We start from the raw sequence: 15,661 nt of genomic DNA, 5'->3' as shown, positions 1-15,661 counted from the left end.
AGAATTTTTTCATCTATGTTCACGAGGGATACAGGTCTTTAATTTTCTTTTTAGTGATGTCCTTCCCTGATTTTGGCATGAGGGTTATGCTTGCTTCATAAAATGTATTAGAAAGTTTCTCAACCTCCTCTATATTCCAGAATAATTTGAGTAGAATTGGTGACAGCTCTTCCCTGAATGTGTTGTAGAATTCACCTGTGAAGCCGTCTGGCCTGGACTTCTTTTGGTTGGGAGTTTTTTGATGACCTGATCAATTTCTTCTTTTGATTAGGGTCTGTTCAAGTTTTCTACTTCACTCTGTGTAAGTTTAGGTAGGTTGTGTTTTTCTAAAAATGTATCCTTCTCTTCTAAGTTTTCAAATTTGTTGGAGTACAACTTTTCATACTATTCTGTTATAATCCTTTTGATTTCCTTTGGTTCCCATGTGGTTTTTAACATGTGTTATTTGTATCTTCTCTCTTTTTTCAATTCTTTCAAAGAACCAGCATCTTGTCCTGTTGATCCTTTCTATAGTTTTTCTATTTTCTATCTCATTTATTTCTACTTTAATCTTTGTTATTTCTTTTCTTTTGGTGGCTATAAGTTCCCTCTGTTGTCTGTTTCTAACTTTTGGAGATGCTGGCTGTGTTAATGTGTTAAGTTTGGCTGGTTCTTCCTTTTGGATGCGTGTTTTTATTGCAGTAAAATTTGCTTTCAGCACTGCTTTCTCCGAGTCCCAAAGATTTTGGTATGTTGTGTTTTCATTCTCATTTATTTCTAGGAACTTTGTGAGTTCACGTTTTATTTCTTCTACTACCCAGTTGCTTTTGTAGCAATGTATTATTCAGTTTCCATGTATTTTACTTTATTTCCTTGGTCTTTGTATTGTTCATTTCTTATTTTATAACATTGTGGTCTGAGAAGATTGTTTGTAGTATTTTGATATTTGTAAATTTATGGAGGTTTGTTTTTTGGCTTAACAAATGGTCTATTCTGGAAAATGTTCCATGTGCACTGGCAAAGAATGTGTTGAATGCTGTATGGTTAAATGCTCTGTACCCATCTATGAGGTCCAGTTGGCTGATTGTGTTGTTTAGTTGTTCTGTGACTTTGTCAATTTTCTTTCTGGTTGTTCTGTCCATTTTTGAAAGCAGTATGTTAAAATTGCTACGATTATTGTAGATTCATCTATTTCTTTCTTCAAATTAATTAGAGTTTGTTTTGTATATTTTGGAGCTCTTTCATTGGGAACATAGATATTTATTGTGGTTATATAATCTTGTTCAATTGTCCCTTTAATCATGAGATAATGTCCATCTTTATCTATTATGCTGGTTTTTGCCTTAAAGTTTATTTTATCAGAGATTAGTACTGCCACTCCTGTTCGTTTTTTATTGTAATTAGCTTGGTATATTTTTTTCCATCCTTTGACTTTTGTAATGTTTTTATCTCTGTGTGTAAGATGTGTCTCTTGCAGACAGCATATTGAAGGATCTTGTTTTTGTTTTTTTATCAATTCTGCCACTCTCCATCTCTAAACTTGTGCATTTAATCAGTTTTTATTCAGTGTAATTATCGATAGGTATGGATTAATTGCTGCCATTATGTGTGTTTTTTTGTCGTGTTGCTGTTTTCTTTGTTCTGCTCTCTTCCTGTTCTAAGTTCATTGTTTTTGTGTTCTTTCTTGTGAGTTTCCTCATACTTTTAATGTTTCCATGTTCTTCTTGGATTTTCTTTTTCTTGGTATGTTGTAAAATGTTCATTTTCTTTGAGGTTATCTTATATTCCATTAACTTTTCCCTCCATTTAGTGTAGTCTATGTTATCCTGTAATCTACCTGATGTTCTCACCATCTGGATTTTTGTTCCTATATGTTTACCTTCTTTCACATTGTAATTGTTTTGATCATAGACTGACCTCCCAGATTCTCTGTGTTTGTTCTCATAGTTTTGTTCTGTTCTTCACTCTTCCATCTGTCGATTTAGTTCTGGGAGTCGCTGCCACATTGTCAATCTCTGGTTGTTGTCTAGTCTTGTTGGTTATCAGTCCACAGAACTCCCTTTAGGATATTTGGTAGTGTAGGATTGGCATTGGCAAAATTCCTTAGCTTCTGTTTATCCAGAAAAGTTTTGATTACACCGTCATAGTTGATTGATAGTTTTTCTGGATAAAGGATTCTTGGTTGACAGTTTTTTCATTCAGGGTTTTATATATGTCTCCCCATTGCCTTCTTGCCTGCATGGTTTCTGCTGAGAGAGGTGAGCTTAGTGTGACACGCTTGTCTTTGAATGTAATGCTTCTTTTTCCCCTTGTTGGGTTCAGGATTGTCTCCTTATCTTTGATTTTGGAGAGCTTGATTATGATTTGTCTTGGTGATTTTCTTTTGGCATCTATCCTTCCTGGGGTTCATTCAGCTTCTTGAATGCTTATCTTTTCACTTTTCAGGATGTTAGAGAAATTTTCTTCCAGCAACTCTTTAGCTTTCACCTCTGTGGACTTGTGTGATTCTTCCTGTTTCAGAATGTCTATCATTCTTGAATTATCACTCTTTATGTTGTCCAACATGAATCTTAGACCTTATTTGGATTTTTTATCCTTTTTTTTCTAGTTGCTCTTCTATCTTAGTGGTATTGAGAGATTTGTCTTCCAGGTTACTAGTTTCACCTTCCATCTCTTTAATTCTACTCCTTTGACCTTTCAGTGTATTGTCTATTTTTGATATTCTATTATTGATCATTTGTACCTCTTTCTGTAGGTTTAAATTGTTTCCAATGCTGTACCTATCTTATTTGACTGTTTCTGTAATGCTTTCCTGACTTCTTCCTTATTTTTCTCAACTCCATTTTAAAGGTTTCGAAACATTTTAGAATCATTTTTCTGAATTCCTTATTGGGTATTTCCAAGGCCTACCCCCTTCCCACATCGAGTCCAGGTCTACCTCTAGGTCATTTGTCTCAGACATTTTATCTTGTGTCTGAACATATGCTGATATGGTAATCTGTTTTTCTTCTTGGACATATTTACTGGCTAACTCTGGCCTTAATACTTAATTGAATGTGTGTTTTGGTATTTTTTATGCTTTCTGTTTGCCTCCAGGTTGATGTGATCAAGAGGTAGGCCTCCCTATTCACAGTGACGCCAGAAATAGTGATGCCAGAGATTGGTTAACTCAGAGTAACTTTCACAGGTGTCATCTGCCTTCCTGGTGTATGGCAGTTGGTATTAGTTCTTGTTTGGATTGTGGGGTTTTTTAGACTGCTATTGTAGCTTGAGTATATGGCACCAATGCTATCTCCTCTTAGGTAATATAAGGAAAGGAACCCCCTAAAGGTAAAAGGGGCAACAAAAAACCCCACAAAAACAAAACAGCAGCAGCAAAAATGTAAAAAAAAACCCCAAAAAACAACAGATTATATACTGTAGTCTATAATTTCAGAAAAGGGAGAGAAGAGAGAGAAGAAAAAAAAATCTGTAGCCTAATACGAGTATGACTTTAATATCCTCTTTCATCTTCTTTTTCAATGCTGCCTGATACATTTCTAGATGCCACTGTTGGCGGGTATTTAATTTTCAGCTTGCTTAGCCTCTGCTTCCCCACACCCCCTTTTCTGGCCTTTTTTCCTATTAATAAACAGTTCAGGGCTGGCTGTGGCAGTTTTGTGCTGCTGATTTAAATGGCAACTGTCTCTTTAAATGCTGAGAGGATCTGTGCACATGCTTAGTAGAACAACTCTTCCATGGTGGGGGTAAGGGTGTCCACTCACTCAGGCACCCCATCTCATCACCAGAATGGAGGTGCACAGACAGTGAGAGGCCAATGAACAGATACAAAAAAAAAAAAAAAAAAAAAAAGAAATCAGAACTAAACAAAACCAAAGAAATAATATTGTCCTCCTTTACTCCAAGGTTCCCTCAGGTGTTAATCCATGGTGGGTCTGCTTGTTCCCCTGCTTGGTCTTGCTGTTTGATCTCGCCCAAGTTGTCAGCTCCAGGCCACTGAGCCCAACAGATTCTAAAGTACAAGATTTTTTACTTCCACTACAAATTCCACTAGCTATAAGCCTTCAAACTTTAAAAATATTCCTATATATGTGGCTCAGCGTTTTGGGGCTCTCCCATGAACCTACTTTGCCTAGTATTTTGTGGTATTGCTGACAGAGATTTTTCACTGCATCTCTATCCTATCTGCCATCATGTCTCACCTCCTTCAAAAGCTACAATATTTGAGGGGAAATAAAAAAGTAATGCTACCAGGGTTCTTATTCATATATGCATGAGTATATTCTAAACAAACAGGCACTTAAACATGTCTCTGTGATCAGTGGATAGTTACAGAAAAGTACTCTCAGTAAAACACTTAGTTTGGTTAGGGTGTCTTTCAAAAAAAATGGTCCAATCAAAATTGGCTTCCAAGAGGATCTGCTGTGCCAGTTATATTAAAGATGTAGAGTTCAGCTCAGAAGGTTGTGGCCACAGGTTTCTTGGACTCTCAAGGTGTAATCTTGATAGAGTTTCTCAAGGGACACAAAAAAAATCACAGTTTTAAGAAAAGTGAAAACAGCATTGATGAAATCTAGGAAAGTTGTACTGAGAAAAAAATTATTTTCCATTACAAAAAATAATGTACTTGCTCATTCTTCAAGTGAACCAGTGCTGCTATAAGAATTTCATGAGAAAATCTTACCCATTAACTCTACAGTCCTGATTTTGTCATTTCAGAATTAAAAAAGTATATGTTTCCAATTCTCAAAGAATATTTAAAAGGAGCACAATTTTAATCCATGAAGGGTGCAGCAGTTCGAAACTACCAGCTGCTCCATGGGAGAAGGTTGAGGCTTTCTGCTCCCATAAAGATTTACAGCCTCGGAAACCCTGTACCGGGTCGCTATGGGTCAGAACTGACTCAATGACACTTAACAACAACAACAACAAAGGGTGCCAAAACTTGCTATGTTTAAATGGCATAAATGTAAGAGTGCAGATTTTTTTAGGGGAGACTTAGATGGAAACACGGCCACTTTTTGTTGTTGGTTTTTTCCCCATATAATCCAGCTTCTCAGATTATTTGCTCAGCATAAAGACTGAATAAGTATGGTGAAAGACTACAACCCTGATGCACATCTTTACTAATTTTAACGATTCAGTACTCCCTTGTTGTGTTAGAACTGCTGTCTCTTGGGCTGAATACAGGTTTCTCATGAGCACACTTAAGTGCTCCAGAATATTCATTCTCCGAATTGTTGTTCATAGGTAGTCATGATCCACAAAATCGAAGGCATTTGTGTAGTCAATACAGCATAAGTAAACATTTTTCTGGTATTCTCTGCTTTCAGTCACGATCCATCTGACATCAGCAATGATACCCCTCGATTGACATCGTCTTCTGAATCTGGCTTGAACTTCTGGAAGTTCTCTGACAATATATAGTTGCAGCCATTTTTGAATTATTATTAGCAAAATTTTGCTTGCATGGGATATTAATGATATTGTCTGATGATTTCCACATCCCATTGGGTCACCTCTCTTTGGAATGGACACAAATATGGATCTCTTCCAGTCAGTTGGCCAGGTTATCTTCCAAATTTCTTGGCATAGATGAGTGAGTGCCTTAAGTGCTTCATTGGTTTGGTAAAAGGTTTTAATTTGTATTCCATCAATTCCTGGAGACTTGTACTTTGCCCATGTTTTCAATATACCTTGGACTTCTTCCTTCAGTATCATTGCCTCTTTTTCATATGCTATCTCTTAAAATGGTTGAACATTGGCCATCTCTTTCTAGTACAGTGACTCTGTTGATCCCTCCCATCTCCTTTTGATACATTCTGCATCATTCAATATTTTGCCAATAGAATTCTTCAATATTTCATGTCAAGTCTTGAATTTTTTTTCTCTGTCCTCAAAGATTGAGGAATGATAAGCATGTTCTTCCCTTTTGGTTTTCTAACTCCAGGTCTTTTTGTATTTTGCAAAGTCATAATATTTGACTTTGTCTGCTTGAGCTGTCTTTTGAAATTTTCTATTCAACTCTTTTCTCATTTCTTTCATTTGATTTAGCACCTCTATGCTAACGAACAAGTTTCAGAGTGTCTTCTGACATCCATTTTGGTCTTTTCCTTTTTTCTTGTCTTCTTAATAATCTTTTCCTTTCTTCCTATATGATGTTCTTGATGTCATCCCACAACTCTTCTGGTCTTTGGTCTTTAGTGTCTAATGCATCAAATCTGTTCTTGAAATGATCTCTAAATTCAGACACGTAATATTCAAGGTCATATTTTGACTTTCATGGACTTGTTTAAACTTTCTTCAGCTTCAGCCTGAACTTGCATATGATACGAAGCTTTTCCACCTTCTTTTTGAACAGATGAGTCAATTCGATTTCTGTGTATTCCATCTGGTGAGGTCCATGTGTATAGTCGTCTTTTATATTGTTTAAAAAATGTGCTGTGAAAAAGAAGTAATTGATCTTGAAAACTTCTGTCATGCTATCTCCAGCATCATTTCTATCACCAAGGCTATGTTTTCCATCTACTAATTCTTCTTCTTTGGTTCCAACCATTCTAATTGCCAGTAATTATCATTACTTTTTTTTTGCATATTTGATGAATTTCAGACTAAAAAGTTGGTAGAATTCTTCAATTTCATCTTCACTGGCTTTAGTGGTTGTTGTGTAAATTTGAATAATAGTGGTCTTAATTGGTCTTCCTTTTAGGTATATGGATATTATCCTATCACAACCAGCATTGTACTTCAAGACAGATCTTGGTATGTTCTTTTTGGTGATGAATATAACACCATTCCTCCTCAATTTGTCATTCCAAACATAGTAAGTCATGTGATTGTCAGATTCAAAAGGGTAAATGCCAGTCAATTTCAGCCCACTAATACCCAAGATATCAATGTTTATGAATTCCATTTCATTTTTGACAACTTTCAATTTTCCTAGATTCATACTTCGTACATTTCATTTTCCAATTATTAATGGGTATCTACAACTGTTTATTTTCATTTTGAGTTGTGCTTTATTGACTACACAAAGGCTTTTGATTGTGTGGATCACGACAAGCTATAGACAACATTGTGAAGTATGAGCATTACTGAACACTTAATTGTGCTCATGAGGAATCTGTACCTGGACCAAGAGACAGTTGTTCAAACAGAACATGGGAACACTGAATGGTTTAAAATTAAAAAAGGTGTGCAATAAGGTTGTATTCTTTCACCATATTCATTTAACCTGTATGCTGAGCAAATAATCTGAGAAACTGGGTTATTTGAAAAATGTGGCATCAGGATTGGAGGAAGATTCATTAACAACCTGCAATATGCAGATGATACAATCTCGCTTGCTGAAAGTGAGGAAGACTTAAAACATTTACTGATGAAGATCAAAGAGCACAGCCTTCAGTATGGATTGCACCTCAATGTAAACAAAGCAAAAATCCTCACCACTGAACATTCTTATCAATGGAGAATCATTATCAAAAATCAACATTCTTATCAATGGAGAAAAGATTGAAGTTGTCAAAGATTTCACTCTTCATGGATCAACTATTAACACTCATGGAAGCAGCAGTCAAGAAATCAAACGACGTATTGCATTAGGCAAATCTGTTGCACAAGACCTTTTTAAAGTGTTGAAGAGCAAAGATGTCAGCTTGAGGACTAAGGTGCGCCTGACCCAAGCCATGGTATTTTCAATAACCTCATATGCATGTGAAAGCTGGACAGTGAATAAGGAAGACCATAGAAAAATGATGCTTTTGAGTTATGGTTTTGGAGAAGAATATTGAAAGTGCCATAGTCTTCCAAAAGAACCAACAGATCTATGTTGGAAGAAGTGCAGCCAAAGTACTCCTTGCGGGGAGGCCAGGATGGCCTAACTTCGTCTCTCATACTTCGGACATATTGTCAGGAGGGACCAGTCGCTGGAGAAGGATATCATGTTTGGTAAGGTGGAGGGTCAAATAAAAAGAGGAAGACTCCCAGCGAGATGGACTGGCAAAGTGGCAGCATCAATGGGCTCAAGTGTGACAACAATAGTGAGGTTGGCCCAGAATTGCGCAGTGTTTCATTCTGCTGTGCGTAAGGTCATTATGAGTTGGTACCGACTCGACGACACGTAACAACAATAAAAAGTGTTTCTCTTCATTTTGAGTTGTGCCCATCAGCAAATGAAGGTTTGAAGGCTTTGATCCATTCACATCATAAAGGCCAACTCTATGGGAAGGCAGCCCTTTTCCAATTTTATTTTCAGTGCCTTCCAACCTGAGGGGCTTATCTTCTAACACTATATCTGACAATATTCTGGTGTTCTTCATCATATTTTAATAGTTAATATTTTGGTGCTGACAGTGTTCTATTATTACTCATAAAGTTTTCAGTAACTAAATATTCAGAAGTAGTCTGTCTCTCCTTTTTCCTAGTCTGTCTTCATCTTGAAACTCAGCTGAAATCTCATGGGTGACTTTGCTGGTTTTTAAAATACCCATGGCATAGATTCCAGAATCACAGCAACATGCAAGCCACCACAGTGACAAATGGGTTATGGATTAATAGATAGATAAATATTTATATATGTACATAGAAGTTCCTGACTAAACTCATAAAACCCATTTGATTGGAAACCTATAGGCTGGAAGTTCATGCCCTCTTCAGCGCTCAGCAGTCTACTTCCAGAAAGTCAGTAATTGAAAACCTTACAAAGTAAAATTGAATCTGACCCGCGTGGGGTGACCAGGAGTCAGAGTAATTTCTAAGGTAAATCATTGTTGGTTTTAACATAATGGCTATTTGTTTTGTTTTGTTTTATTTAAATATAGTGTGGTTTTCAGTGGGGAGGTTGACTTATAATCCTTTCTGAATGAGTTTTTAGAAATGTCTATATTCTTGTCTGGAAACATCAGCACCCACTACCAAAAATTTCCATGTGAAATGTCTGTTCTAGATATATCTCTGGGCATGAATATTTATATACTATAATGTGTCAGACTGCAAAATCATTTGAACTGCAAGGTCGGTGGTTCAAGCTCAACAGATGCTCCTTGGAAAAACCGACTCAACAGCACTTAACAACAACATACAATATTAAATTTATGCAATATTAAAATAAAGAAGAAAAGGAAACAATTGACTTTATTTTAATGAAACTTACTTGCAGTGAATTGTCTCATCGTCAAATTTTAGTGAAATTCCTCTTTTTTTGTGTGTATTGTGGTACACACTGAGCTATAGGTTATACATTTCCCAGTCTGTTCTATGCTCATTTTCTCATGTTCTTGCTGAAACATACTTCAGTATCCATTCTTTTCAAGCACTATGGTTGTTGTTGTCATTTATATATATTGTTGAGTTGGTTCCAACTCATAGTGGCCCTGTGTAAGGTTCTGAGATCAGTTGAAGGGCTTGCTGCCAACCTTTTGGCTACCAGTCCAGTTCTTATCCTTTACCAGGACTCAACCAATATTATAGCAAAACTTAACTCAGAATATTTTGGCTTCGTTATTTGGTTGTTCTTTTTCCCTTTCAGGAGTTATAAAAAATGGTCACTTTGATGTTAAGTAAAATACACTGTTTATGGGAAAGATATGTCAACATATAGAGAAATCAGACACATTATCATTAGACAAAATACTCTTTGTTCATTCTTCTTTGTAATTTCCTTCTCTGTTTTCTTTTGGCATTTTGTTATATTTCAATTTACTAATTTATTTTCTCTTCTCCTCATCCAAATATTTTTGGTTTTGTTTGTTTGTTTTGCTGTTTTTTCCTTCCCTTTCTTGTCTGTTTCTCATCCATTCTGTTTTCCAACCAGTTTCTCCTCTCTTCTGGCATTTTTTACAATTGTTTTCTAAGTATGAAATAAGGCTTCTCTCCTGCTGCAGCTGCTACTCTGTCCCCTGCTGCACTAAATTGACACTTGGGCAAGCAATGGCTCTCGTCAGTCACTCTGAAGCTGCTACTTCCAGAAGTGTCGATTTAGTACAGCAGGGGATGAGGTGCCAGCTGCAGAAGTAGGGCACAGAAAAACTCAACAAAAAGCTCTGCCTTCCTTTATTGTATGTGATATTTGGTAGGAGGAGGAAGAGGCCAGGTTCAGAGATTTTAAAAAGTAGAATAATAAGGTAGCACCAGGAAGAACACTGGGATTGAAAAAAAATAACACACACAAAAAACAGATTTATGGTGGGGGTGGAAGAACTCAAAGAAAAGTCTAATTTGGTACTAAGATTCTTTGACTTAGTTTCAAAGTCAGTAGAAAATGCTGAAAAATCTGAATGATTGGGTTTGCCTGGTGACAGGAGGACAGTCAGGATGGTTCCCTTAAACATCCCTATAAATGTGCAAATATCCTACTGGCTAATTTGGATGAGAAATCAACAGTCTGTAATGGGAATCATGTGAGAGCTCTCAACTTTTCTTGGCAAGTCTAGCTTTTCATTTCCTGTTGACATAAACACCTATTCTGCTTAATTAAAAGTCCTTTGTGAACATTAACACTCCAAGCAGCCCAGTTAACTGTAAACACTATAGGTAAGCTTTCACATGTATAGAAAATGTGTAACTATAAGTAAATATGCACATTCTGGTGTCCTGGATGGCTGGTAACCAATAGATCACACTTCCATTGTGACACACGGGGTGGGGGTGGGGGGTGAGGGGGATGAGGGGTGTCACCATGAGTAGGAAAAGACACTATGGCAACTAATTTGGATATAGAGGAAGAGGGATTTTAATGGTTTATCTTTTAAAAATATTCCCACTACTGTTCCCTTCCATTAGTTCAGATAATTTCCTAGTTTTCTGTGGATATAAGATCTACTCTACCATGACCAGAGGTGAAATATAGGGAATGAATTCCAAAAACCTACTTGCAATGCATTTTTATTGCATACAAAGTAACCATTTTAAAGAAAGGCCAGTTTCAAAAATGACACTGTAGAAGCAAAAAGAAAAGCATTTGTTAAATATGCTGGATTTCCACCATTGTATTACTTATGGCACCCTTTGAGGTGAACTGCTATGGTAATTTGCTTTTCATATGAAATATAAAACGGAAGTATCTTTTGTGTTAGGGGATTCTTATGTAGCTCCTTTACAAGGGCCTAGTATCTAGGTCAGTTGGCTTTCTTAAACCTGAAATAAATGAGATCTTTGATAGAGCAGTATCTTGACTGTGGGACATAAATTAAAGAGGAATGAGGTTTTTGCTGAGACAATTGTGGGGAAAAATCTCTGTATGTCTACTTTTTTTTTTCTTATATCAAGAAAGACCTAGGGAATGATTTTATCAAGGTGCTTCTTTTCTTCTATGACTCCTTTGTTTGCTCAATATATTTTTAAAATAAATAGGTACTATAGAGTATTATTATCCGATTAAAATAAGCAGATGCAAGTGAAAACCAATATGACAAAAGTGAATGCCTATATGTGCAAACTAGTTCAAATACTAATTGCTAGTTAGCAAGCACATGTTAAGTGTGTGATGTGCTCTGAGAATTGATCTTGACTAGGTACTAATGGAGAACATGAAAGACAGTGGTGACAGATTGTCCCTCAGTCTGGGAAGGAATAAAAGCATGTTCACCAAAGGGGTAGGGTTAATTAGGAAATACTTCTTGGAACACGTGGATTCTGGAGAATGCTTTGAACTTCATAGAAGAAAGAGTTGAATTCAGAGTAAAAAATAAGGCCATGAAAGCTCTCAAAATCAAATGTGAAGGTATTGACAAGCTGATGAACTTGTGCAGTGACAGGAAGGATGAAAATGATGAGCGCTGGAGGAAAAAGAGGGATCTTAAACCAACCAGTATGGCCCTTAAAACTTGGCTGAGAGTTAAGGTGTTAGTCAATGGAGAACTTTTCTTCCATTTACAGAAAAGAAGCAAATAAAATGGAGGAAAATAATAAACTAGAATAATCATGCTAATTTTTCTGCATATTCATCAACATTGGGCTTCCTTTATCCTCTATCCTTTCCAGTTTTCTTCTTGCTGTTGTTAACTGCTATGAGTCAGTTTCAACTTATAGTGACCCTGTATAGAGTTTTCAAGGAGTGCCTGGAGAGTCTGAATTGCCTACATATGGTTTAAAGCAAATTTACAGTCTTGTGCTTATCCTACAGTGCCACACCAGGAATTTTCTTCTTATTCTGCATCAAATACCCACAGATTTTCAAACTCAGCATGTTTCACACTGACTTGGTTGTTCTTTTATCATCTTTAGAAATGGCTACTCTTTTAATCTTCCCTACCTGAACATAAGGAGCTCTTGTAGTGTTGTGGTTATGAATTGGGCTGCTAATCTCAGGGTCAGCAGTTTGAAACTACCAGCTGTTCCATGGGAGAAAGATGAGGCTTTCTGCTCCCATAAAGATTTATAGCCTCGGAAACCCTGTACAGGGTCGCTATGAGTCGGAACTGACTCCATGGCACATAACAACAACAATAATAACAACCTGAACATGGTTGGACCAAAGTTGTTGTTGCTGAGTGATGTTGAGCCAGTTCTGACTTACAGCAACCCTGTGTATGCTTTTCAAGGAGCAAGATGGAGTAGCTATGAGTCAGAACTGACTCCATGACCCTTAACAACAGCAATAAACAATCATCAGAGAACTGATGTTGCACACTATAAGAACTGGACTGCTAACCTCAAGGTGGTGGTTTAAACCCACCAATTGCTCCATGGAAACCCTATACAGGGTCAGTATGAGTCGAATTGCTGTAAGTCAGTGTCCACTCAACGGAACCTACCAGAAAGAGCAAACAATCATCAAATCCCATTCTCCCCACCTTTATTTCTGCTGTGAGAACATGGGTCTTCTTTTTCTTTCCTTAATCTTATTAATTAATAATCTCATATCTTGCCTTAATCATTTTACGTTTCCTAATATGTTATCCAAAAGTACCACTAGGGTGCTTCTTTTCCTCCTTCCTTTCTTCCTCTGTTCCTCAATTTTATTCTATCTCCTTCTCACCATTTCTCCAGGCTTATCTTTCTTTTACCTTTCAAATTTTGAAAAACAGTGCAGAAATATTTAAAGAATATAAGTCACCTATATTATCACCACTGAAAATGAATCATTGTTAGTTTTAGGCAAGGCACTCTGGTGGTACAGTGGTTAAAAACTCAACTGCTAACCAAATGATTGGTAGGTGGAACCCACAAGATGCTCTGCAAGAGAAAGATGAGGCTGTCTGCCTCTGAAACTCTATGGGAGCAGTTCTACTCGGTCCTATAGAGTTGGAATCAATGGCATAGTAATATATAATATTTAGGCACAGGACCAAGCAACATTCTATTCTGTTATATATGGTTATCATGAGTCAGTGCCCATTCTATAGTAAACAATAATAAAATAACACAGATATTTAGGCATACTTGCTTGAATGATTTTTCTGTATACAGAAACTATCCTACACTCCTCTGCCTTTTAATAATAGAAAACTTCTGACTGAAATCAGTTTTTCTCCCCATTTTTACATTTTATTTATTTATTTATTTATTTATTTATTTATTTATTTATTTATTTATTTATTTATTTATTTTTTGTACTACATGAGTGCTATCCCTATCTCCTTTCATCAGTCTTGCCCAGACAGATTGGATATCACTCAGTGGAGATTCTACTTTCTTCTGCACCCTATGGATCTAGGCTCCCTCTTGAAAGTTTGTAAGCCAGTCACTTCTTGACTTTATAGGCCCCTCATTTTGGGTAGCCAATGTCCAAGTTGCCCATCCCTGTCTACCCTGTGTATTGAGGGGGTGGGAATGATCCTTGCTGTAAAAATTTGTTCCATTTTTTGAGCTACTGCATCCATAGGTGTAGGTCAAGTTCATTAAATTGTATCAGATTACTCTTTTTTTCCTCTTCTTTCTTCTTCTACTTGAGCTCTGATCATCCAGCCATTTAAGCCAGGTCAAGTGGGTATTATTTGCAAGTGTAGGTGTTCTTGTGCATATACCCTCTCTTCTTATCATCTGGTCACTTCATTCTCCACTCTAGTCCTGTGTGGCTATGTCACTGACTCTGGGCCCAGGAGTCCCCAGGTCTTGCCAAACTTCTGGCCAACCAGGTCTCCACCAGGGTTCACAGGAGTGTGTTGAATGTGGTTGGACTAGCTTGCAGCTTCATTGCTGTTTTTCTGTTACTTCCCCTTATCAGTGACAAACGTGGTCACCAATAGAGCACGTGTCTGCTCGTGTATTCCCATTGAGTCTTAGTCTTGGAAGGGGTTTTGCCCTGAGGGGACTCTACTACTCACCTTGGTGTCTCCTCGGTGGGTAGCTTGCTTGTTCTTGTAGTAGTCAGTCGGACTGCCGTTATTGTTTTGTATTTTCCTGTGGAACTTTCATTCAAGAAGTATCTTCTACTATTCTAGCTGCTCCAGGCTGGTCTACTTGTCCTTTCAAGTGGAAATTTCCTACCTCAGAAGATTCTGGATGAGATTCAGGATTCCACCTATAGTCTTATGCCATGCAGAGGGTCTGCAGGAAGCCTCCTTCACTGGGCAAGTTGTAGTCGCATTTTAGATATTCCAATCAGTTATAGGCAGAAAATGGACTTACAAGTTTTCTATGGTGATACTTCTGGCTATTCCTTTCTACGTTTTCTTTTTTAAAATTGTCTCATTAGCACATTACCTATTAGACAAGATGGTTTCAATTTAAAGATGCTTACACATTGGCTACAGTTGTTAATATTTTTATAATTTTTGATGAGTGAATATGTCTCTAATGGAACCAATTCTTATAGACCATTTGAGACTTCTATAAGGAGCCCTAAGAGCTCTGGTAGCATAGTGGTTATGAATTGGGCTGCTAATTTCCTGGTCAGCAGTTCGAGACTACCAGCAATACCACAGGAGAAAGATGAGGCTTTCTGCTTCCATAAAGATTTACAGAATTTTGGACTTAGCTTGAAGAATTTCCATAAGCTTCAGAAACCTTATACATGGTTGCTATGATTGAGAACCAACTCCACAGTACATAACCACCACCACCACCATAAGGAACCCTGGTGGTATGATTGTTAAACTCTTGGCTGTTAACCAAGAGGCCAATAAATCAAACCTGCAGTCAGTCCAATGGAGAAAAGACCTGGCAATCTGCTCCCATAAAGATTACAGTCTATTGTGCCCTATAGGGTCAAAATTCCCCTGCAGGATGCAGCAATAGTAATAATACACTGTTATTGAATATAGGATCAGTATCTTGTACACAGTCATATGAAAGCTTGGAAAGAATGTATATTCTGTGTTGGGTACAATGTTTAATATATATGTGCTGGATTGAGCTTAAATGTTAATTGTGTTAAATAATCTTTGTGTTATTAAAATACTTTATAACAACTTATTTTATTTTGTATTTTATTTATCTGATCCATCAGTTTCTGAAAGGCACCCTGGTAGTTGTATGTTACAAGTTGGACAACTAACCACAAGGTCAGCAATTTCAATCTACCCAGTCACTCCATGGGAGTAAGACAAGGCTTTCTGTGCCTATAAAGATTTAAAGCCTCGGAAACCTTATACAGAGTCACCATGAGTTGGAACCAACTCTACAATACACAACTACCACTCCCAGCATGATCAATTTCTAAGAAGTGTTTTAAAGATAATGAATGTTGAAGTCCTTTGTAGTACTGAATTAATTTTTGTAAAATATTTTTAAAGCTATATTA

This window comes from Chrysochloris asiatica, unplaced genomic scaffold (genome assembly GCF_000296735.1).
Source record: "Chrysochloris asiatica unplaced genomic scaffold, ChrAsi1.0 scaffold00002, whole genome shotgun sequence".
In the NCBI taxonomy this organism is placed as follows: domain Eukaryota; kingdom Metazoa; phylum Chordata; class Mammalia; order Afrosoricida; family Chrysochloridae; genus Chrysochloris; species Chrysochloris asiatica.
Note: the sequence above shows the minus strand (reverse complement) of the source record.